The sequence below is a fragment of the Pogona vitticeps genome, chromosome 1 (genome assembly GCF_051106095.1).
Source record: "Pogona vitticeps strain Pit_001003342236 chromosome 1, PviZW2.1, whole genome shotgun sequence".
Taxonomy (NCBI): Eukaryota; Metazoa; Chordata; class Lepidosauria; order Squamata; family Agamidae; genus Pogona; species Pogona vitticeps.
The window spans coordinates 313,663,911-313,687,888 of record NC_135783.1 but is presented as its reverse complement, the minus strand read 5'-3'; the positions used below and the strand labels follow the sequence as shown (position 1 = coordinate 313,687,888).

At 42.1% G+C, this 23,978-nt stretch overlaps 1 protein-coding gene across 1 annotated transcript in view; it reads right to left on the bottom strand.

The window, feature by feature from the left end:
- AKAP6 (A-kinase anchoring protein 6) overlaps positions 1-23,978 on the bottom strand; it is a 335,833-nt gene that overhangs the window by 244,784 nt on the left and 67,071 nt on the right. The window lies entirely within an intron of this gene.

Below are 23,978 nucleotides of genomic sequence, written 5' to 3'. Positions count from 1 at the left end.
GTTACAAATTTTGATTGCAAACCTTAGAACATCCCAGCTAGCATGGCCACTGGCATTCTGGGAAGTGCGACTAGAGGCACAAGCTTTCCCGTCCCTGACTGTTGTCTGTTTTGAAGACAGCCTAGTAGAGGGCCTGATGCAATGGTACATCTATTCATAAGCTTTTATAACCATCACAAAGGAAACATGTATGTATTTATGTGTACGAAATGCGAATCTCCTATTTACATGCCCCCAGAGCAAAAATTATTGTAATAACAATTTTGTTTCATATATTTAAATGCATCTTTCATCTAAGTCCTCAAAATGTTTTTTGTTTTTTTTGCCTAACAGTAACATTGTATGCATACATCTACCAGTTATGATGACAGTATCATGGCAAGAAAATCAGAGACCTTCTTTTCTAGCCTCTCCCTAGAGATGTCAGGGCTGAATCTGAGACTTTCTGCCACAGAACTGTGACTCTCCTGTAATCGAGTTAACTAGATCACTAGATCAGCTGTAGAAATATTCAGATGAAGTAATCTGAGAGAGCTGCAGCACTGCAAGCTGTTGATGCAAATAGTAATCTTCCCCCCCTCCTCTCTCTCACACACACAGACACTCACTCACATGCTCACACACAAATGTGTTTTGAAATCTGAGACAACCAGCAGGAGTTTTACTGTAATCGGTGCTGAGTTACATATGCTCATTGCATACTACCTTGACAACGTTATAGAGTCAATCCATATTATGTCAGGTGTTCCCTCTTTCTACCTGTTTTCTGCTTTTCCTAGTGAAGTCTTTTCCATTTGTTTTGTCATGAACGTTTAAACAGCTCCAATTTTAGTCATTGTCCTATCTATTAAACATACATGATTTTATCTAGAATCTATTTGTTTGGCCTGAAGAAAACACAAGCCATGGGCCAGGGTGTGAACTCACCTCCCTCTATTACCATCTCCACCCAAGAATTGGAGGTTGTTCATCACTTTGTGTGATGAACGATCTCTGACACTCTCTCCCTAGATGTCGAGCTGGATAAACGCATTGGCAAAGCAGCTACCATTTCTTTAGACTCACAAAGAGAGGATGGCTTTATAAGAAGCTGATGGCATATACCAAGATCCAGGTTTATAGAGCCTGTGTCCTGAACACACTCCTGTACTGAAGTGAGTCCTGGACCCTTAGTGCACGGCAGGAGAGGAAGCTGAACACCTTCCATATGTGTTGTCTCCAACGCATTTTTGGTATCACCAGGCAGGACAAAGTTCCAAATAGAGTAGTCCTAGAATGAGCTGGAATTTTTAGCATGTATACATTACTGGAACAGCAATGTCTATGTTGGCTTGGGCATGTTGTGAGAATGGCTGATGGTTGGATTCCAAATAATCTCCTGTATGGAGAATCAGTGCAGGGAAATCGCCCCAGAGGGAGACCACAGCTGTGATACAAGGATATCTGCAAGCGGGATCTGAAGGCCTTAGGAATGGACCTCAACAGATGGGAAACCTTGACATCTGAACATTTGAAGAGACCCTTGTCCAGCAGGCCAAGGCAAAGAGGCAGTCCCAAAACCAGCAAAATCAGGGAGCTGAACAGGGGACAGATTGTATTTGTCTTCAGTGTAGAAGGGATTGTCACTCTCGAATGGGCCTCCTCAGCCACACTAGATACTGTTCCAAGTCCTCCATACAGAGGACATTACCACAGTCTCTCAAGACTGAAGGGTGCCTAATCAATTTGTATCGCTTTCTGGTGGTCTGTTGTCACCCTCACTAATGCAGAGCTCATTAGATGGTTATATTGGTTGATTAACAGTCTTCAAACATGGTTGTTGTGGGTTTTCCAGGCTGTTTGGCCATGTTCTGTTGTTGGAAAACCCACAGCAACATCAGATCCCGGCCATGAAAGCCTTCGAGAAGTCTTCAAACATGTTTGATATCTTTACTCATTATTCACTTTACTGATAACTTACTCACTTTATTGATGAAGAAGCTCTTCACTATGGGAGCAATCACACTTGCTAAAGTAACTCGAGTTACCAAAGCAGAAAGCCAATTCCTGCTGGATTCACATATCAGGATGAACATACCAATGTTTGATGGTATATTTATCTGCTCTCACTGCAAGCTGAACAACAGGAATACTTTTCTCAAAAGGAGAGAGCCTTCCCCACTCCCTTGCAGGTGAAAGAGGACTTGAAAAGAGAAAGGTAATTTCTTGCTTTGAATTTACAGTATTATTTATTTATTTAAGGGAATTGCATCTCTCTTTTTAAAACCCTGCTCTTCACAATGCATTGCAAATTCCATTCTTTATCAGAAAAATAGAGAAGACTCCTCACTTTCTCCTCTCCAGGATCATTTTGCCATAAGATTATAAAAGACACAATAACCAATTCCTACAACACTAATCATTTATATGGGACATTTGTAAAACTGAAAAAGCTACTAACATCCTGTCTCCCATGGATAATGTACTTTGAAAATGCTTTATAATTCTATATTTGGAACAAAACCAGCACATGGATGAATAAGTAAACTGGGATGATTTACATTGTCCCTCTCTGCAGATGTTTTAAATATTAGCTTCATTGCGCTTCGTTGCACTCTGTTTTCATTTGGCATTTTTAACAAAAAAATCACGGAAGTGTAAACTACTGTAAAAATGTTCTTACATTTCCATCATACTGTATATAGTACATTTTATTTATCATTTGCTTTTGGACCAGAACATGACAACACTCCAAGAAGCATTTGAAGTAAATGCAAACGGTTTGTTTTTCAAATTTCAGTACTGTCACCCAGATAGTGCTTCCAGGGTATATACATTCATGTGAGAAAAAGCGTACACCCTTTTTGAATTATGTGGTTTTACATATCAGGACATAATAAAAATAATCTGGTCCTTAGCAGGTCTAATAATTAGGTAAGTACAACCTCAGATGATTTATTGAACAAAAAAAAAAAAAGCCGAAATGGAGAAGCCATGTGTGAAATACTAAGTACTTACTGCTTCCATAGGTATTAAGAGGCTAAGTAGCAACATGGTGCTGCTGCTAATCAAATGCCCTTGAGTAAGTGACCATCAGCAAGTGTAACCACCTCTATAAAAGCCAAAGTTTTAGCAGTTTGCTGGTCTGGAGCACTCAGGTGTCTGTTAACACAATACCAAAGAGGAAACATATCAGTAATGATTGCAGAGAAACAGTTGATGCCACCCATCAATCTGGAAAGGGTTATAAAGCCAAATGATTTAAAGTCCATCATTCTACAGTGAGGAAGATTATTCACAAGTGGAAAACATTCAAGACAGTTGCCAGTCTTCCTAGAAGTAGATGACCATGCAAATTCACCTCAAGGTCAGACCATGCAATGCTCAGAGAAATTGTAAAATACCAAAGAGTTGCATCTCAGACTCTACAGGCAGCCTCAGTTAGCATGTTAAATGTTAAAGTTCATGATAGTACAATTAGAAAAAGACTAAACAAGTATTATTTGTTTGGAAAGGTTGCCAGGAGAAAGCCTCTTCTCTCTAAAAAGAACATGGCAGGAGCTTAGGTTTACAAAGTTGCATCTGGACAAATCACAAGCCTTATTGAACAATGTTCTTTGGACAGATGAGCCCAAAGTGGAGATGTTTAGCAATAATGCACAGCACCACATTTGGCAAGCATATCAGAGCATATCAGCACAAACAACTGTCAAGCATGGTGGTGAAGGGGTAATGATTTCGGCTTGTTTTGCATCCACCGGACCTGGGCAACTTGTAGTCATTCAATCAACCATAAACTCCTCTGTATACCAAAATGTTCTAGAGTCAAATGTGAGGCCATCTGTCCAGCAGCTAAAACTTATCTGAAATTGGGTCATGCAATAGGACAATGATCCCAAGCACACAAGCACATCTACAGCAGAATGGCTGAAAAAGAAAAGAATCAAGGTTTTGCAATAGCCCAGTCAAAGTCAAGACCTCAACCCAATTGAATACTGTGGTGGGACCTTACGAGAGTTATGCATAAACAAATGCCCACAAACCTCAATGAAGTCAAGCAATGTTATAAAGAAGAGTGGGCCAGAATTCCTCCACAGTGATGTGAGAGACTGATAAAGTCATATAGAAAATGATAATCAAAAGGTATACTTAGTTTTTCACACATGGCTTCTCCATTTTTGCTTTATTTTTGTTAAATAAATCATGACACAATGTAATATATCATCTGTTGTTATTCGTCTGAGGTTGTATTTACCTAATTTTCAGACCTACTAAGGACCAGGTGATTTTTATTATGTTCTGATATGTAAAACCGCCAAATTCAAAGAGGAAGGAAGGAAGGAAGGAAGGAAGGAAGGAAGGAAGGAAGGAAGGAAGGAAGGAAGGAAGGAAGGAAGGAAGGAGGGAGACTGGATCATCCTGCTCTGCAGCCATTTCTAGGCAATGTAGTTATATCATTCTAAATGTTGAGAACAGCTGCTACATCCCATATTTGTGACCTATCAGCTTTCTAGATCTGATTATTCAGCTGTCCCTTTAAGATTCTATACGTTCATATGAAATTGAGCTCCAACAAATGAACTATTTGAATTTATGTGCAGTTCAAAATGCAAGGAAGAAAAATGTTTGATTAGTTGGATCTACAGTTCGTGGAAAAAATGGTTTACTTTTTGACAGGCACTTGTTTGTTATCTTTAAGACCACCAGTCTCCAAGACATTCAAGGCAGTACACATGGTCTACCCCTTCTCTTTTATCTGTTCAACAGTTATTTATGACTGGGAAGATCGTGTATTGAGTCTCATGGCTGCCTGGGAAGGCTGAACCTGGATCTTGCCAATCATAGTCTGATACTAATTATATTAGTCCAGCATGGCATGAGCTTGTACTTGCTCTTAGGTTATTGCATTGAAGCTTCCTGATGGAAAAAAAGTGTGAATGTATGCCACATGCACAAAAGGACAAAATGCGATAGTCATACTGATAAATTGTGATGGAGTGATAACAGATGTTTAGAGAAACATGGAGCTATTGATGTTCCATCACTGTTTTTCTTGTTCTTCTGAAAAGCAAAACAAAGCAAGTGCACTGTTTATATACTGCCCCACAGTGCTTAAAGCACTCTCAGGTTACACATTGCCCTCCCCACATGAACAGGATACTCAATTTACCAATCTTAGAAGAATTTAAGGCTCAGTCAACCTTGAATTGTCTACCTGTGCCCATCAGGATTTAATCCAGATCATTAGCAGAGACATCAGATTAACAACCTGGATGTATTTAGAAAAAATAAAAGGGAAATCTGCCAGTCACTACCCCCCACCCCCCGCATAATAAAATTCATTAGACAGATGCATTGGTGTTCGATTTCCATCAAAATTCCAGGGTGCTCAGGCTCAAGAGGATACTATGGTACTCATTCATTGCTCCAAGTATGAATCTGGTTCTGAATGCAGAATTCAAACTTGCAGTAGAACAAGCTTAGTGGCAGATTAAGGCTGGAAATACCATGTTCAAACCTCAACTTGCCTAGAAGCTGAGCAGGTGACTCTACACCCGTTGCTCTCTGTCAGTTCTATTTATCTCAGATGATTTCTGTTGTGATGGTAAAATAGGAAGGGAAAACTATGCAGATTGCAATAAGCTCCTTACAGGATTGTAAAGACATGGCATAAAACAAAAACACTGAATATGTTCAACAGAGAGGAAAGACCAGAAAAAGACTTAGAAATTCAGGAATCATGAATTGGAATAGGAATCCATCTATCCCAGTATTATCAACATTGACTAGTAGTGGTTTTCTATGATTTCAAGTTGGAGTTTTCCAAGCCCTGTTTTGAAATATTGTGGATTTAACTTGGGACCTCCTGCATAAAATTCATGTGGTCCACAGCTCAGCTGCAACTCCTCAGTTATTTATAGGAGAGGCCAGCATAATGATGGGTGAAGCTCCTTGTTTTCTCCACTGATTCCTTTATTACAAGTAGTGCTATACTAGCTGATAGTGTAGGGATGTGAATGGCAGAAACCTTTTGATTTGGTTCCTTTTGCGAGGGGCTCTTCTTTCTTTCTTTCTTTCTTTCTTTCTTTCTTTCCTTTCTTTCTTTCTTTCTTTCTTTCTTTCTTTCTTTCTTTCTTTCTTTCTTTCTTCAAGCACTCTTCCTTTCATTCACCATTAAAGGGTATACCTTTTTTTCCAGGTCACTTCAGTTCAGTTTCATCCACAACTTTTTCTAGTTAAAAAAATTAAGCAAGCATTGAACATGGCAGCAAGGCAAGGCAAGGGAAGGAAAAGAGCATGCAGTTTGGGCTATTTGCTAGTATATCAGTGTGAGACAATTTTACATAGGTGTTACATAGATGTGTCTATCAGGTTACATGGAGGTAATCTGATAAAGGAAATCTGAGAAAAATCTGGTATTTTTGTGATCCTCTCTTTAGTTATTCTCAGTGTGGTGTAGTGGGTAGAGTGATGGACTACGGCTCTGGAAAACAGAGTTCGAATTCCCACTTGGCCATGGAAACTCACTGGGGGGGTGGAAATTGTAAAACCATTCCTTAAATACCTCACGTATCTTGAAATCTCTATCAGGGCGCAGCACAGAACACACACTCTTGAGGTAAACCAATTGAATTAGATTTTGGGGGCGGTCTGTTTGACATTACTGAAAAAAACAGATAATGAAAGTAGTGAGTTTTTCCCACTAGTGTTAGCCTGAAAGTCCCGTCCTTACATCTTGGTTCTGATTCATTAATACAGTATTTATGATTTAAACAAGTTGCCAGAAAATCTTCCATATGTGTCTAGAAACACTAGATGGTGCTATGATACAACTGCAGTTGAAACTTTAGTTTTATATGCAGTTGAAGCTAAGGCTGGTACCAATTGCTACTAACCTTAGAGTACAGGGCGATTTTCTTTTTTGCAAGTCAAGTAGTGCTGGAATTAGTCTTACAATTCTTCAATAAGTTACTCAGAGGTAGTTCCTTGGACTGAAACCCTTGGAATAAATGCTTGTTAAATATGACGTTATTTCATATAAAAAAACAAATAAAGATTTTCAACATACATTCTGGGATTGTTAAATTACAAATATTTTCATATATGCTCAGAACTGTCATTAGGTATGAGAGTATTTGTAGATAACTTTTAAACTGCCTAATGACATCAGCAGCAGTGGCCATTTCTTGGAAATTAAACTGTTCAGACTTAAGATCGAAAGACTCTACTATAATAATCCCTTTCATTCTTGAGAACCCATGGGACTTTGGAATGAGAGGGATAAGTCTTTAATTACAGGAAATCGTAGGTGCTAATAAAGTCATCCTTATAGCAGTAATATTATAGCAGCCTTTGCTGTACAATCCCAATGTAGATTTTCAAGCATTATTCAAATAAGTACACTAGGGTTTTTTTAAAGTTTTAGTTTAGTTTAATTTAGTTTGGAAACAATGAAAGGAACACTTTAAGCAGTTTTGTTATCTGGGTGAGTTTGCCATTATTTTGCTGCATTCTGGCACATCCTTGAGCAGTGAGTGAGAAGTATAACTTGATACATCTTATTTTGTACGTTTTGTTATGCTTGGCCATTTCTCTGCTTCTCCATTCCCACTGCAGCAAATATAGTCTGCCTTCCCTCTCTCCTCTCCTCAGCATATGGCACTGACCCAACTACAGGGGAGAAAATCTACTTTATGAAGTGGCCAAGTCAGCAGAGAGGGAGAGGACTTGGTCAAGGTCAAGGATGAATGAGAAGCGTGGGCAGGTGAGAACTGACAAGAGGAAGTATCAAGAATTGAAGCTTGTGCATATAAAAGGAATACTTTAAATAGTTACACACATGGGCTTTTTCCACATAACTGTGTGGTAGGGTACTAGGGCATCCGGGTTATTTTATCCCATGCCATCACAAAATAAATTCAGCATCTGATCTGTGATTATATATTCTTATGGAAGAACTGTGAGAAAGGAAAATTCAGAAGAAAAACAGAGAAAAGCAATTTATCTGGGCTAGGGTCTATGAAGGCTGGCGCTGTGGGCTAAACCGCAGAAGCCTGTGCTGCAGGGTCAGAAGACCAAGCAGTCGTAAGATCGAATCCACGCGATGGAGTGAGCGCCCGTCGCTTGTCCCAGCTCCCGCCAACCTAGCAGTTCGAAAGCATGCAAATGCAAGTAGATAAATAGGGACCACCTTGGTGGGAAGGTAACAGCATTCCGTGTCTAAGTCGCACTGGCCATGTGACCACGGAAGATTGTCTTCGGACAAAACGCTGGCTCTATGGCTTGGAAACGGGGATGAGCACCGCCCCCTAGAGTCGAACACGACTGGACAAAAATTGTCAAGGGGAATCTTTACCTTTACCAGACAATCTAGTTAGTCTCTAATTATTTGGTGTTTTTGCTATAAAAGATTAGTTATTAGTAGAGACAGGCATGAACCATAGTGTTCACCAAAAAATCAGAATATTTTTTCTCCTCAGTGCTTCTTTTTGCTTTGATAAAATGGATGCTTACCTGCCCCCATCCCGCTGCCCCACCACTTTGCTACCAAGTCCTGCTGCTTCTGCCGCTGCTGTTGTCATCAGAGGCAGTGGGCCATCTCCCCTTCCAGGAGCCAGGCTTGTTGCCTCTACACATATGCCTGCAGCCTAGCTGATCAGGGCAATCACCTAGGGGTCAGGTGCATGTGCACAGGCAGTTCCTAGGCTCCTGGAAGAGAAGCCAGTTGATACCTTCTATGCATGTCCCCGCTTCTATGCTGGTTAGGGTGATCAGCTGGGGGGTCAGGCCCTTGCATAGAGGAAGCACCAAGGCTCCTCATCATTGCACCAGCACAGTGGTGGTGGCGGCAGGGCGTTGGTGGTGGCACAACAGGATGGGAAGCCCTCCCACTGGGCACAAACTGAAAACTGACCCACTAACTGGTTCACTTTTCTGGTTGGTTTGTGGTGGTTTGTTGTTCGTAGTGAACCACAAACCATGAGCCATCATGAACCACTATTTTTCAGGTTTGTGTCTATCTCTAATTATTAGTATGCCCTCCCCTGGAACATTATACAAGGGTGCCATATCAGGTGGTGTCAATGTGAGAGATTTGTGTGTGTGTGTTTTTTTTTTTTTGGACCATGTACTAAGTTTCCTGGAAGATGGACTCATAGCAAGAGATAGCTTGCACCTCACAAGGACTGGGAAGAATTTATTTGGCCACAGTATGAAGAACCTCTTCAGGAAGGCTTTAAACTCAGTTGGTAGGGGCAGGGAAAAACGAGCACAATGGTAAAGATGGGTGCACAAGAAGAAGATCAAGCTGAACAGTTCTAATGGGGGTCAATAATAACATTAACATTAATAATCATGTTCATAAAATGTACAAAGAATGTACAAAGAAAAGCAAGCCACAAATTATGCCATCTACGGTGTCTATACGAATGCCAAGAGTATGCCAGAACTATGAGAAAGAAACAAGAAGAACTGGAATTTTTAGTTAAGGAGGGCAAATATGACTTGATAGGAATACCTGAAACTTGGTGAGATGATTCCCATAACTGGAACACAGCAATTAAAGGATATACATTGTTCAAAAATAACAGAAGGAATAGAAGGGTGGATTTACAGGGAGTTGGTGTTACAGTGTGTGTAAAAAAAAAAATACACATTCCTGCCCAGAAATACAGGAGGATATTTAGAGTATCTGGATCAATGTAGTTGGGGCAAAAACCAAAAGAGGCATGCTAGCTGGAATCTACTACCAAGAGAATCAAAATTCAAAAATGATCTAGATATGCTTTAGCACTGGGTTGAAAACAACACAGTGAAATTCAGCAGGTATAAATGCAAATAATTGCACCTAGGAAAAAGAAATCAAATGCACAGTTCCAAGATGGGCGATACTTGGCTCAGTAATACTATGAGTGAGAAGGATCTTGGGATTGTTGTAGATCAAAAGCTGAATATGAGCCAACGGTGTGATGTGGCTACAAAAAAGACAAATGCTATTTTAGGCTGCATTTACAGAAGTATAGTCTCCAAATCCCATAAAATACTCATTCTCTTTGTTTCCCTGGTAAGGCCTGTGTCCAGCTCTGGACAAAACACTTTTAAAGACACCAACAAACTCGAGCAAGTCAGACCAATGTTCTGGATTTTAAGAGAGCTGACTTTGACAAACTAAGAGATGTAATAGGAAGGATTACATGGATGGAAATCCTAAAGGAAAAAACAGTTCAGGATGCTTGGGAAACCCTGAAAGGTGAGATAATAAAGGCCCAGACCAAAACAATACCACAAAGAAAAACAAGAGACGTCTGACAGTGTGGATGCACACAGAGCTCTCTGACAAGCTAAGGGACAAAAAGGATAAGTGTAAAAAACTGGTGGAAAAGGCTCATAACTAGAAAAGAACACCAGCAAATAGCTTGAATCTGCAAGGATGAAGTCAGGAAGGCTAAGGCTCAGAATGAGCTAAGACTTGCAACAAATGCCAGAAATAACAACAAAAAAGTTTCTTTCAACAGGTAAGTAGCAAGATGAAAGTCAAGGAAATGGTCGGTCCACTAATGGGAGAAGATGACAAGAAGGTGACAGGCAACAGGGAGAAAGTGGAACTGATTAATTCTTTCCTTTTTCTTTTCTTTACTTTCTTCCTTTTTTTTTGCATCTGTAGTTACTGAAAAGGAAAAATTGGTTCACTCTACCAAAAGCAACACTGTGGGAGACTGGAGAGGGAAGCAGGTCAAAACAGGTAAGGAAGTGGTAAAAGAACACCTAGCTGCTTTGAATGAGTTCAGGTCTCATGGACCAGATGATTTCCATTCCAGGGTGCTAAAAGAACTGGCAAATGTGATCTCAAAACCATTGAATGAAATCTTTGAGGGGTCCTGGAGCACAGGCAAACTGCCAGAGGACTGGAAAAGTGCTGATGTGGTTCAAATCTTCAAAAAGGGGGGGGGAGTGGATCCAGGAAACCAATCAGCTTAACATTGATACCTGGGAAAATCCTGTAAAAATATACAAGCAGCAGATTTGTGACCACCTAGAAAATAACAAGGTGATTACTAGAAGCCAGCATGGGTTTGTAAAGAACAGGTCATGCCAAACAAATCTTATTGCTTTCTTTGATAAAGTGACTAAATTAGTGGACCAAGGAAACATAGTGGATATAGTATACTTAGACCTCAGTAAGGCATTTGATAAGGTAGACCATAACCTACTGTATTTCTGCGTAAGATAGAACAAAGTGGGATAGCCAGTGCAACTACCAGATGGATTTGCAGCTTGCTGACCAACAGTTCTGTCTTGGGCCCAGTGCTCTTCAACATCTTCATAAATGATCTGGATGAGGGGATTGAAGAAGCACTCATCAAATTTCCTGATGACACAAAGCTTGGGGGAATTGCTAATACTTTGGAAGATACTGTAGACTCAACATTCAGGAGGATCTAGACAGACTCGAACACTGGGCCCTATCCAATAAGCTGCAGTTCAGTGGTGGGAAATGTAAGGTCCTGCACTTAGGCAGGAGAAACCAGATGCACAGGTACAGGATAGGTGGCACCTGACTCAACAGTAGTACCTGTGAGAAGGATTTAGGTGTCCTGGTGGACTACCACCTAAGAAAGAGTCAGCAGTGTGCTGCAGCTGCCAAGAAAGCCAACACAGTTCCTAGGCTGCATCAACAGAGGGATAGCATCAAGATCATGGGAAGTGATACTACCTCTCTATACTGTGCTGGTGAAGCCACACTTGGAGTGTTGTGTCCAGTTCTGGTCACCACAATACAAAAAAGACACTGAGGCATCGATTTATTCTCCATTGCACCTAAGGGTAGGAGAAGAACCAATGGGTGGAAACTCGTCGGAGGGAGATCCAACCTGGAAATAAGGAGGAATTCCCTGACGGTGAGAACCATTAAGCAATGGAACAGCTTTCCTCCAGATGTTGTGAGTGCCCCATCGCTGGAGGTTTTCAAGAAAAGATTGGACCACCATCTGTCCGGGATGGTATGAGGTCTCCTGCCTTGGGCTGGGGGTTGGACTAGAAGACCTCCAAGGTCCCTTCCAACCCTAAGAACAATTCTATGATTCTAAGTTCAGAGAAGGGCAACAAAGATTATCCATGGACTGAGAACCAAGCCTATGAGGAAAGACTGAAAGAACTGGGCATGTTTAGCCTTGAGAAAAAAAGACTGAGGGAAGATATGATAGCACTTTTCAAATAATTGAAAGGTAGTAATACAGAGGAGGGGCAGGATCATTGGAGTCTAACAATGAACACAACGTTTATTAGGAACTATTTTTCTCCACCAGTAAGTCCTCCACCAAAATGTATTAACAAGGAATCAGATGCTGTCCTCTGCACAACACAGTCACATCTTGTATACCTTAAGTTGCCCTTCCCTTGTGTCCTATGCCAACCGGCACAACCTTTGAAGCTGTCCCTCTCTATGTAGACAGCTATGTTGATTTGGGGTCAAGTCCTTCCAACTAACCCTGTTTCAATGGCTGTTGAACATCTGAGAGTTTGGCCTCAGACTTTAGTGGCACCTTGGCCTCTTCCTGGCTGAGTTCCTCCAAGTAGACTGGAAAATAATCAGAGGAGAATTGAGTTTTGAAGCCACTATACCAGTATGTGCCTCAGAGTCAGGCTCTTCATCTCCTTACTTAGGGACATTCACACAATCTTCTATGTTGCTCTCCTCTTGCTTTTCCTTCCCACTGACTGCCCCAGCTCTTCATCTGGCTTGCTCATATTTCCTCTTGGCAGGAACTTTCTTCAGTTTGCTCTTTCCTCCTTTCTGCCCTTTTGAGTTCCTCCTGTTTTCACCGGAGCGCTCACTCCTGTGTAGTACCCACCAGATATCTTTGGCAGGAACCCTGAGGGGGCCAGGGGAACATGGAGGCAGACTCCCCCTGGATGTCTCCACTTGCCTACTCACAGTCACCTAGAGGCGTAGAAGTGAAGAGACTCATATTCAGCTGTGCTTGTCAATATAAAGCTGTGCTTGTTTTGACATATAAAGCCCTAAACGGCTTGGGCCCTGGATACCTGAAGGACTGCCTCCTTCCATATGAGCCTACCCGGCAGTTAAGATCTAGCCAGGGGGCCCTTTTGAAAGAGCCGTCCCTCAAGGAGGTAAGAGGGACGGCTTGTAGACAAAGGGCCTTTTCGGCAGCTGCCCCCAGACTATGGAATGCCCTCCCGACTGAGATTCGTCTGGCGCCGACACTGATGACATTTCGGCGCCAGGTCAAAACCTTCCTGTTCCAGAAGGCTTTTAACTGAAATAATATTAGCTGTGGGTCCGATGGCAATTTTATATATATTTTAATTGTATTTTAATTGCTACATAACTTTATTGTATTTTAAATGCTGTAAGCCGCCCAGAGACCTTTGGGTAGTGTGGGCGGCATATAAATTAAATAAATAAATAAATAAATAAATAAATAAATAAATAAATAAATAAATAAATAAATAAATAAATAAATAAATAAATAAATATGTTTTAAATAGGCATGTGCAGAAGCCCCCTCCCAACCCACTCTACATCCGAATAAGGGGCATACAGAACTAGTCAACCCACCCCGTACCCTTTAGGAGACATTCCAAGTCACTCCATCCCCAGGATGGTGCCTCAGTCTGTCCATTTCCAGATCCCAATAGACTGAATAGGATGGTGGAGAAATGCTGGCTTCCCTAATCATCTTGTGGCACCAAGGGCAGCAGGCAGTGTTGGTATATGCATCACCATATCAAAAAATAAGAGGGGAAAATGGTGGGGGAAATAGGAAAGTGAAACCCTAATGAACTAATTGTTTGACTCATGTGCTCAAAACCTATGTAACAGTCATCCTCCCATAATCAGCGTCCTAAAGTTCCCTGTCCCGCTTCCTCCTCTGAGTAGGTGCCCACTGGAGGAGGCAGAGAAGGGAAGCTGGGGTACCTACAGAACAATGGGCATCTGAAGAACGACCCAATATGAACTGCTGAGGTGGTGGTTCATGCCAGACAAATTGGCACAATAACCATTCTTTATGTAAAACTGATATGGATATACAGTTGAATCTTACAGTTGGCATAGGACACGAGAGATGGCACAGATCCTCCATTGTATCAGAGTTCTATGATAGTAGAATACAGAGCAGAGTAGATGGCACATACAATTCTGTTTACTGTTGCATCAGGATTTGCTGCCTGAAATAGCCATCTCACTCTGTTTAATGGTAGGCTAGCTCTCTGTATGTATGTAGGGCTTTAATGGTTTCAAAAGGAAAAAAAGTCCCTGGCAAAGAATTCAATTGTGCAACAGAAACAATGAAACTAAAAACAGGAAGATGGAAAGTAAGGTTGATGCATTCATATAGAGTCCAAAAAGTGTGACACAGTAAAAGTGACTGAATGGGGTCAGTCTGTGTATTAAAATAAAAAGGAGCCCCACAAAGGTAGCATTAAGAACTGTTTTTTGAATGCCAGCACATTTTTATAATCTCTTAGCCCCAAGTGTTTGCATCGAAAAGGATTAGCTACCCACGTATCCGTTCCTTATTTATCCCTGGCTTAATCTCCAGATCTCAACCACTTGTGAAGATTTGCAAACTGACGAGTCTAGATTAGCCTGTGGGAGAAAAAAATGTTACACTATGCCTATTTGGGTACATATGAGAGTGCTGTGACTTTGAACACCCACACATGTTAACTAGTTGCTGTTTAGTCGTTAAGTCATGCCCGACTCTTCGTGACCCCATGGACCAGAGCACGCCAGGCCGTCCTGTCTTCTACTGCCTCCTGGAGCTGGGCCAAATTCATGTTGGTCGAGTGTCCTCCAGCACCACAAATCCCTTCATGGATTGCTGCCTTGTCATGGTGAAGGGGCTTGAGTAATTCAGAGAAGCTATGGGCTATGCTGTGCAGGGATACCCAACACGGACAGGTCATAGTGGAGAGTTCGACTAAACGTGATCCACCTGGAGCAGGAACTAGCAAGCCACTGCAGTATCTTTGCCAAGAAAACTCCATGGACAGAAACAAAAGGCTAAAATATTAACTAGGACCAGGATAAATGGCAAGCCCTTAATTAGAGAAGGAATAGAAAAATGCTGGTGACAGATGCTACACTGTGTAGGAGGGCTGGAAATGGGAGAAAACTGAGAAAAAATTACTACTACTAATGGAAGCAGAAAGAGGAAAATGCCTATTCTGTTTGCTTAGCTTCACTAGTTCTTTAAAAATGCATCTCTGATGACATCACAATGAAATATGCATTTCAATGCATATGCATTTACAGTCTTATAAGAAATTTCCAGAGTCAGGATATATTAAAATCAACAATCTTAGCTGAGAATATGCCATGAAAAGTAGCAGCACTTAGTTGGAAGGGATTCACTGGTTAATTTAGTTTGTCAGGGTTTATTTTTCTTTTAAAAAATTGAACTTTGTAAAAATTACAATCTCTTTAACTTGCATTTAGGAAAATAGAGGCTAACTATAGAAGAAGAAAATATGGAATGGGCTTGATTTGCATTTTTCCTGTTGATCACGTGATGCAATGGGAAATGCAAATCAATTCAGAGTCCACACACCCCATCTGTAGTTCTTCCTCCCTGTCAAAGACCCTTCTACTTTCTAAAAAGTCAGATACTTTCACTTTGGTTCAAAACAATCACATGCTTTGAACCAAAGTGAAAGTATCTGACTTTTTAGAAAGTACAGTGGTGCCTCACAAGACTAATTTAATTCGTTCCACAGTTAAAGTTGTCTTGCAAAAAATTTGTCTTGCGAAACACGTTTTCCCATAGGAATGCACTGAAATCTAATTAATGCATTGCTTTGGGCAAAAAAAAAAGTCAGAACAAAGTCAAATTTGGTTTACAAAGGGTTTATTAAGTGCTCTTTAAAGTCGTACATATTGTGCAGATGATTTCAAAAATTTCAATAAAAAACTAACTTTTTAAACATCATAGAAAAACATTTAAAAATCAGCAAACATGAGGCAGGAACAAAAAACAGAAAACATTAGTCTTGCGAAGCACGGCCATAGGAACATTCGTCTTGCGAGTCATCAACCCCATCGCCAAAACAATTCGTCTTGCAAGTTTTTTGTCATGCAAGGCATTCGTCTTGCGAGACACCACTGTACACAGAAGGGAAATATCAACAGAGTGTACAAAAGCACACACACACAAAACAGTACTTTGGTAAAGCACCTTCTCCCTTGTTTCTTGCCTCACAAGGGAGGTTGAAAAGTGTGTGTGCACCCACCCACATACACACACACATGGAGTGCCAGCACTCATCTTTCTCAGCAAAGCCTCTCTCGAAAGACACTTCTTTTTTTAACAGCTTCTCCTACGTGGGCAGAGCTCCTAATAATTTATTTAATATATTTTATGATTTAATGAGCCTACTGGTCAGCAAGATAAGATGAAAAAATGAGTCAAAGCAAATTCTTTGAACCGTGCCACCTACAGATGCCTCAAATGCAACTGCAATACCAAGGCTTTTCCTGAAAGGAAAAAAAAACATTGTGTAGCCAATTAAATAGAAGACAACAAAATCCCCCCCGTGTGACCTCACATGGGGAAACAGATTGCATTTTGGACCAGTTGTGGAGTGATCTGGTGCAATCTGTTTCCTGGTGATCACACAATGTATAGGGAATTACACTCTAGCCTGATCCCAGTCTGTGTCCAGCTGACCTTTTTTGTCCAGCTGTAGGGCTTCTACTTTGGGGGCTGGGCTAGAGTGATACCCACTAGAGGAAAGGATGACTGCAAAGATTGCTCTCTGCAAAGTGACATTTTCCAGGGCAACCTTTTCAGGCATGCATCTTTCCCACCATTTGATTGCATCCTTAATCTTGAAACACTTTGATTAACATTTCAGCAGTTCTAAACCAAAGCAGAGAGCCCATTCCCGCCAACATCTCTGTCTTACAAACAAATCAAGTACAGCTACTGCTGGGTTAAAAGAGGAGAAAGAAGTTTGGACTGTTCCAGACACAGGAAGATGCTTTCCCTGAAGAGATTGTTTTAATGTCATCACAAGCTGTATGACAAAGCAGAAGCAGTGCAGGGAAGCAGTGTCATTGCATCAAACTTACTCACTGCTTGCTCTCTGGAATTCATGTTAAAGCAACAAGTGATGTGTCTAGTGTCAGAGTAAATGTTTTATTTGGAATACTTCTGTTTCCTCTCAGCCCACCTACATGTTTTGTGACTGACTCCGTACCAAGGCTCTCAATGAGTTTGTGTTGTGGTTTAAAGTTCTGGGCACCACAATACAAAAAAAGATGCTGAGGCCCAGGAAGGGTTGCAGAGCAACAAAGATGATAAGGAGACTGGAGGCTAAATCCTATGAAGAACAACTAAAAGAACTAGGTATGTTTAGCTTAACAAAGAGAAGACTGAGAGGAGACATGATAGCAGTCTTTCAATATCTGAAGGGTTGCCACAAGGAACAGGGCATTGATTTATTCTCCATTGCACCTGAGGGTAAGAGAAGAACCAATGGGTGGAAACTCGTCAGAGGGCGATCCAACCTGGAAATAAAGAGGAATTTCCTGACGGTGAGAACCATTATGCAGTGGAACAGCTTGCCTCCCAATGTTTTGGGTGCCCCATCACTGGAGGTTTCCAAGAAAAGATTGGACAGCCATCTGTCCAGGATGGTATGAGGTCCGGGATGGTATTAGGTCTCCTGCTTTGAAAAAGGAGTTGGAATAGATGACCTCCAAGGTCCCTTTCAACCCTACGATGGTTCTATTATTGTATGAAAGGGCTAGAACCTCTTAAAATGGTTTGTCGAACAGGCTGCATTAAAGTAGTAGAAGTATGTTGGTAGTTGTGAAAATTGTTTAAGTGACTTTCCACTAAACATGGGGATTTTTCTACTCCCACAAATCTTGTCTATATCTTTTAACAGGATTTTTAAAAAGCCTGTTGCAAAAAATGATTAAAAGGGACCTCTGAATGCCTGAACATACCTGAATGTAATGAACTGCCTTAAACAACTGCAACTGAGTGGTACAGCACATGAAGAAAGTTGGAGGTTCAAATCTAGGCATACCCAATGTGAGGGATCATGCAACCAAGTGGAGTCCTACTGTCTTGGCAGATAGGGCACTCCTGCCTAACCCATAACACCCTCCAAACCACAAACAGAATACAAAGCATATTTAATGGAATTATGAATAACAAGCTAGATCTAGTTCTCTCAGCCTCTGTTGATTCCCATTCTTTCGCGCCACCAGCCACCACAGTATAATGAAGCAAAAAGGTGGACAACATTTTTCAAGGGTAATCTAAATAGGGTGTAACATTCCATTTCGGGTCAGACTCTAGTTTCCAGAATTTTTCAAGAACTCCCTTGGAAGAAACACACAAACATACCTACATTTCAGTCACCTGGAACAGAAACTATCTTTCAGGTTCTCTCAGGTCTAGTCCCTGTACAAAAAGGAAACTATCCCAGAGCTTCCTGGAAAGCCTAGGTCTTTGTAGGAGGTATAATTCTTTTGGAATGCTCTATATAGAGCTATGGGACAGGAAGATGATACTTCCCACAAACACTTAGGCTTCCCAGGAAGCACCAGGACAGTTTCTGTTTTGTACAGGAAGCAGACCTAAGATAATCTAAAAGACAGGGGTTGTTATGTAGGTGTGACTGAAATGTAGGTGTGTTATCTGTGGGCAGGAATTCCCAGAACTCTGCCAAGGGAGTTCTTGAAGAATGGGAAGAGTAACAATTAAGAGCAGGTGACACAAGTTGACAAAAAGCAAAGCAAAGCGTGCTGCTTATACACCGTCCCATAGTGCTTCAAGCACTCTCTGGGCAGTTTACAAGTTAATTAAGCAGGCTACACATTCCACCCCCCTCCCAGCAAGCTGGGCACTCATTTTACCGACCTCGGAAGGATAGAAGGCTGAGTCAATCTTGAGCTGGCTACCTGGGATTGAACCCCAGGTCGTGAGCACAGTTTTGGCTGCAGTACAGCAGTTTAACCACTACACCACGAGGCTTTCAGAATGTTTAGATATTGTAGTGGCACCCTGGGTGAGCCTGAGGAGAGATTTGGATCCAGGCAAGTGGTGTCAAACTTTTTGGGGCTCATTTGCCCAAACTGGGGGGAAAAACAACCAGCGGGTGGCGTGCCATGGCAGTGGAACTGGAAGTGGCAGCAGAAGGGGGAATCCCAGGCATGGAGGTGCCTCAAGACCCCACTCTGGATCCGCTGCCAGCCCCAGCTGCTCCAGATCTGGCTGCCAAAGCGCCAACACCGGAGCCTTCTCAGGTTTGTCTGGGGGGGGGGGGACGACGATCTGGTGAGTTATGGCTCATGTGCTATAGGTTCACCATCGCTGATCTAGGCTTACAGCTCATTATCTTAACCGCCACAGTTCAGAAGTACATTCATAGTTCAGAAGTGCATTCATGCTTCTGTATGCTTGTAGCTGTGAGAATAGCTGAGCCAAAGCTTCCTCCTCCTTGTTCTATAGCAGCTTGATATGCATTCAGCTTCTGTACGAAAACATCAGATGCAATGTCACCCTTACTTGGCAGCATTCAGTTTAACATTGCTCATTTGATAGCTGATGCTTGAGACTATTCCGCAGTCCAAGCCACATTTGCCTGCTAAGCAGATTCAAGTGACAGCCTTGTCTTTCAGAGGTGATGTTGAGGCTTATTGTGAGCATGCAGAACACTTCAGATCCTGCATTCTGCTCATTATTCTACCATGTTCCTGTTTGGTAATACAGGATACGCCTCTCAATTTGTCCAACTTTCAAAATTTCTCTCCAGATGTCAAGATCTTACGAAAATTTGCTACCTTGTGCAATAGGTATTCGGTATCATGGGGGATTGCTGCCACCAGAACTTCTGCACATGAGATTTCTATAGATTGACTGTTGGAATCTGCTTGAAACGGCCCACTTTCAGCACCTTTGGTATTCAACCTCTGTGATCTATTAGCTCAAAATCCACACTGTGATTCTGAATAGACTCTGTCTGCAAGCACCTGGAGCCTCTTCAGCACAACAAGGGCAAGCAGCTTCCCTACAATGCTGAGAAGAGAAATGCCACGGTAGTTATTGCAGTCACCCCTGTCTCCTTTGTTCTTAGACAATGTGACGATGTTTGCATCCTTCATGTCCTGTGGTACTCCACCTTCGCTCCAGCAAAGAAAAAGACTTCATACAGTTCATTGGTGATAATCTCTTTACAGCACTTCAGCACTTCAACAGGGATATTATCCTTTCCAGGTGCCTTGCCGGAGGCGAGGGAATCCAAGGCCGCTTTTATTTCTGCTAAAGTTGGTTTGCTGTCCAGCTCTTCCAAGACAGGCAGGCACTCGATGTTATTTAATGCCTCTTCGGTTACTACATTTTCTCTGGAATATAGCTCAGAGTAGTGCAGCACCCAGCGGTCCATCTGCCGTGCTCGGTCCTGGATGATCACGCCTGTAGCAGACTTCAAGGGAGCAGATTTCTTCTGTATTGGACCTAAAGCCTGCTTGATACCCTCATACATTCCCTTGATGTTACCTGTGTCCGCTGCTATCTGTATCTGAGAGCAGAGCTGAAGCCAATAATCATTGGAACATCTCCTGGCAGCCTGTTGGACTTTGCTACGAGCAAATTGAAGAGCCTGCAAATTGTATTCACTAGGACAGGCTTTGTATGTTGCTAGAGCTCAACCTCTTATCCTCAATGGCTGGGATCAACTCCTCCGAATGAGCTTCAAACCAGTCTGCCGTCTTTTTGGTCTTCTTTTCAAATGTGGACAAGGCAGTGTTATAAACAGCGTTCTTGAAATGTTCCCATTGTTCGGGTGCATTTGCATCAGCTGGGCTTGGAAGAGTTTCCTCAAGTGCTTGGGCAAATTCCTCCCCTTTTGGTTGTTGTGGGTTTTTCGGGCTCTTTGGCTGTGTTCTAAAGGTTGTTCTTCCTAACGTTTCACCAGTCTCTGTGGCCAGCATCTTCAGAGGACAGCACTCTGTTCTCTGGTCCTCCACTTTTCTTTGATCATGAGTCTTGCTGATGTTAATACGTGGTCTTCCTTCCTTTTTCGTGTGATACAATCTCTTTGCTTGCAGTTTTACTCTACTACACACCAGGGAGTGATCAGTATCGCAATCAGCACGCTGGTAACTGCGTGTGATCGTAATACTAGGAAGGTTAGCCGTCTAGTGAGGATCAAATCAAGCTGATGCCAATGCTTCAATCTTGGATGTCTCCAGAAAACTTTGTGTTGAAGCTTCCAACTGTGCAGCTTGCCCAAAGCCACACAGGCTGGCTCTACTCACAGGAGGCACCATGGGGAATCAAACTCCCAACCTCTGGCACCAATGCCAGATACCTAAACCACTGAGTTATCCAGCCAGTAGTATGTATGACATACTGTATATGACAGTACCAATTGTTTAAGAAGCGTGATAGTAATTACAGTGGTGCCCCGCATAGCGAGGTTAATCTGTTCCAGATTAACTGTCGCTATGGGGAAACATCGCTATACGGAACGGAAAACGCCACAGAAATGCATTAAACTTAGTTTAATGTGTTCCTATGGCTCTTAAACTCACCCCTCCATAGCGCTGCCATTTTCGCGCCCTCGGTAAGCGAGGGCAGGGCGCAAAAATGGTGCGGGCGGCCATTTTCTGCACCCGGTGGCCATTTTGGAACCGCCGATCAGCTGTTCCCAAAATGGCCGCCGGGTGCAGAAATGATCGCAACGCGATGTTTAGCCTATCTAAACATCGCAATGCGATCGCATTAGCGACCCCCCAAAATGGGTCGCTATGCAGATTCTTTGTTAAATGGTGTGCTTGTTAAGCGAGGCAGCACTGTATTTGACAAGGCTGAAAAATGAACTATTACTCTCTAAAAACAAGGTAGCACCATACAGTGAAGAGATACTGCTGTTGAAATGGATTTCCCATTCCTTTGGCAGCCTCTTCATCTGCTTAAGAGGATAATTTTAAAGATTGGTGTGTGAGGGTTTAGAGAGTAGGAGAGAAAAGATGACTTCTCATGAGCAGGAAATCACTCACACAACACCCACTGAAACTGCATTTCTGCAGCCTATTACACTCATCAAACAAATGTTTTTCATGCTCTAATTGTGCAACAGAATAACAGAGAATGATACTAAGTTAAAACACCATCCAAATTAATTATCCCTTCTTACTATGGGCTGCTAATGGCTGTTTGGAATGCTATATAAAAGCCCTGTCTGTTTTGTCAGATTTTGCTGGCATAGGATCATCAAGGACAAGATACTGACAATGAAATCTCATCAACATTATATCACCACTTCTGATCTAAAAGAGCCAGTAGTAATCAGAGGCCTATTCGAGGGCCAAGGAAAAGACTTTAGTACCATCCTTCATCTTTAGAAATATTTTCAAATCTAGAAAATATATTTGAAGAGAAGTATACCAAGTCATTTTCTGATGAAACCAGTAATTCTACTCATCATCAGTGATCAGTGAGGACACCTAGGTATTTGCAAGTATTCTCCACTGCTTTGCCTGGATTAAAAGTGCCTCATTAGTAACCACACCAGCAGCAACTCTCTCTCTCTCTCTTTCTTTCAATAGTAATTAAATATCAGAGGAATGTGCTAAAACACAACTTAATTATTAGAATGTAACATAGCACTCAAGGGAGCTCTCAAAAAACAGTTTAAAAATGAAATCCAGTTTTTCATTCTTTTCTTTAAAAAAATGTGTGTGCGCACGCACACACACACACAATTGGACAAATAATTGCCAAACCTCCCTCCAGGGAGGCTTATCTCTTTTTTATTTCTCGAAAGCTCACCGAAGAATTCTGTGCATATTTAAAATAGTTCATTCCCTGGAGGGAAATATAAGGAGTCACTTTGTGTTTTGCTTCCAGTGGCCCACATTGGAGGGCAATGCAGCAAAGCTTCTGGATTTGAAATGACCCCCACTCAATACAGCTTGGCCAGCGAGTGCTAAAACTTCATAGCCTGGTAGGAGGGGACAGGTTTCCAGAACAACTTTCAAAGGAACTAAAGTTGCCACCATCATAAAGCAAAATACAAGAGAGACAAAGCACAGAAGTCATTAATACACAGATCTTTTCTCACCTCTCTAAAAACATAAACCACAGTGATGAGAAATATGAACCATCCTGATAACAACAAATGTATTTACTTGTGTTATTTATCATAAGCTGAACATATGCAAACATTATGTGAACATATGTATCCACAATTGTCAGTGATAACAGACACTATGTCTGAGCAAGCAACAATACAAAACAGTGTTGGCTGTTTCAGGAGATCCCGAGTTCAGGAAATTGGTCCCGATCTCGGGCTTTCCTTTTCTGAACAGATGCAAGGTTTTTCCTTCCCTCCCTCCTCTTTTTACAACAGAGCAGGAAGCCTGTTTTTCCAGCAAGAGTGCTTCTAATATATGGGTAATTACGGGCAGGGGGAGATATGGCGTTGGCCCAGTAGTGATCAAACCTAGAAGAACAGTGGACAGATGTTTGATGGCTGTCCCCTGTTCTGGCTCTGCTGTCACCTGTACAGCTAACAAGGTTAGCCAGCCTCTGTCTCTGTCCCTGGTGTTGATAAATGCCAGGTCTGCCCACAACAAAACCCAGCTCATCCAGGACTTGATCCTGGATGAACGGGCAGACTTGACCTGTATAACTGAGACGTGGGTGGGTGCTGAGGGCAGAGCTACTCGTTCCCTCATATGCCCACCTGGGTATGTCATCCAACACCAGGGCAGACCAGGCAGATGGGGGGGAGTGGCCATTGTTTATAAGGACATCTTTGAGGCTGCTAGGCTCTCTGCAGTGGCATGTCCAGGTCTACAGGTTGTCCACGTGTCATTTGGGGCCAGGGGTGGCTTTGTAGCAGATAGCCCAGACGTCACCTGTCTGTCACTGTGGAACCTTGACAGGAGAGCCAATAGAGAGACCGGAAGGCGGGGCCAGAGAGGAGTTTGAGGAGTCAGGAAGAAGGAGAGA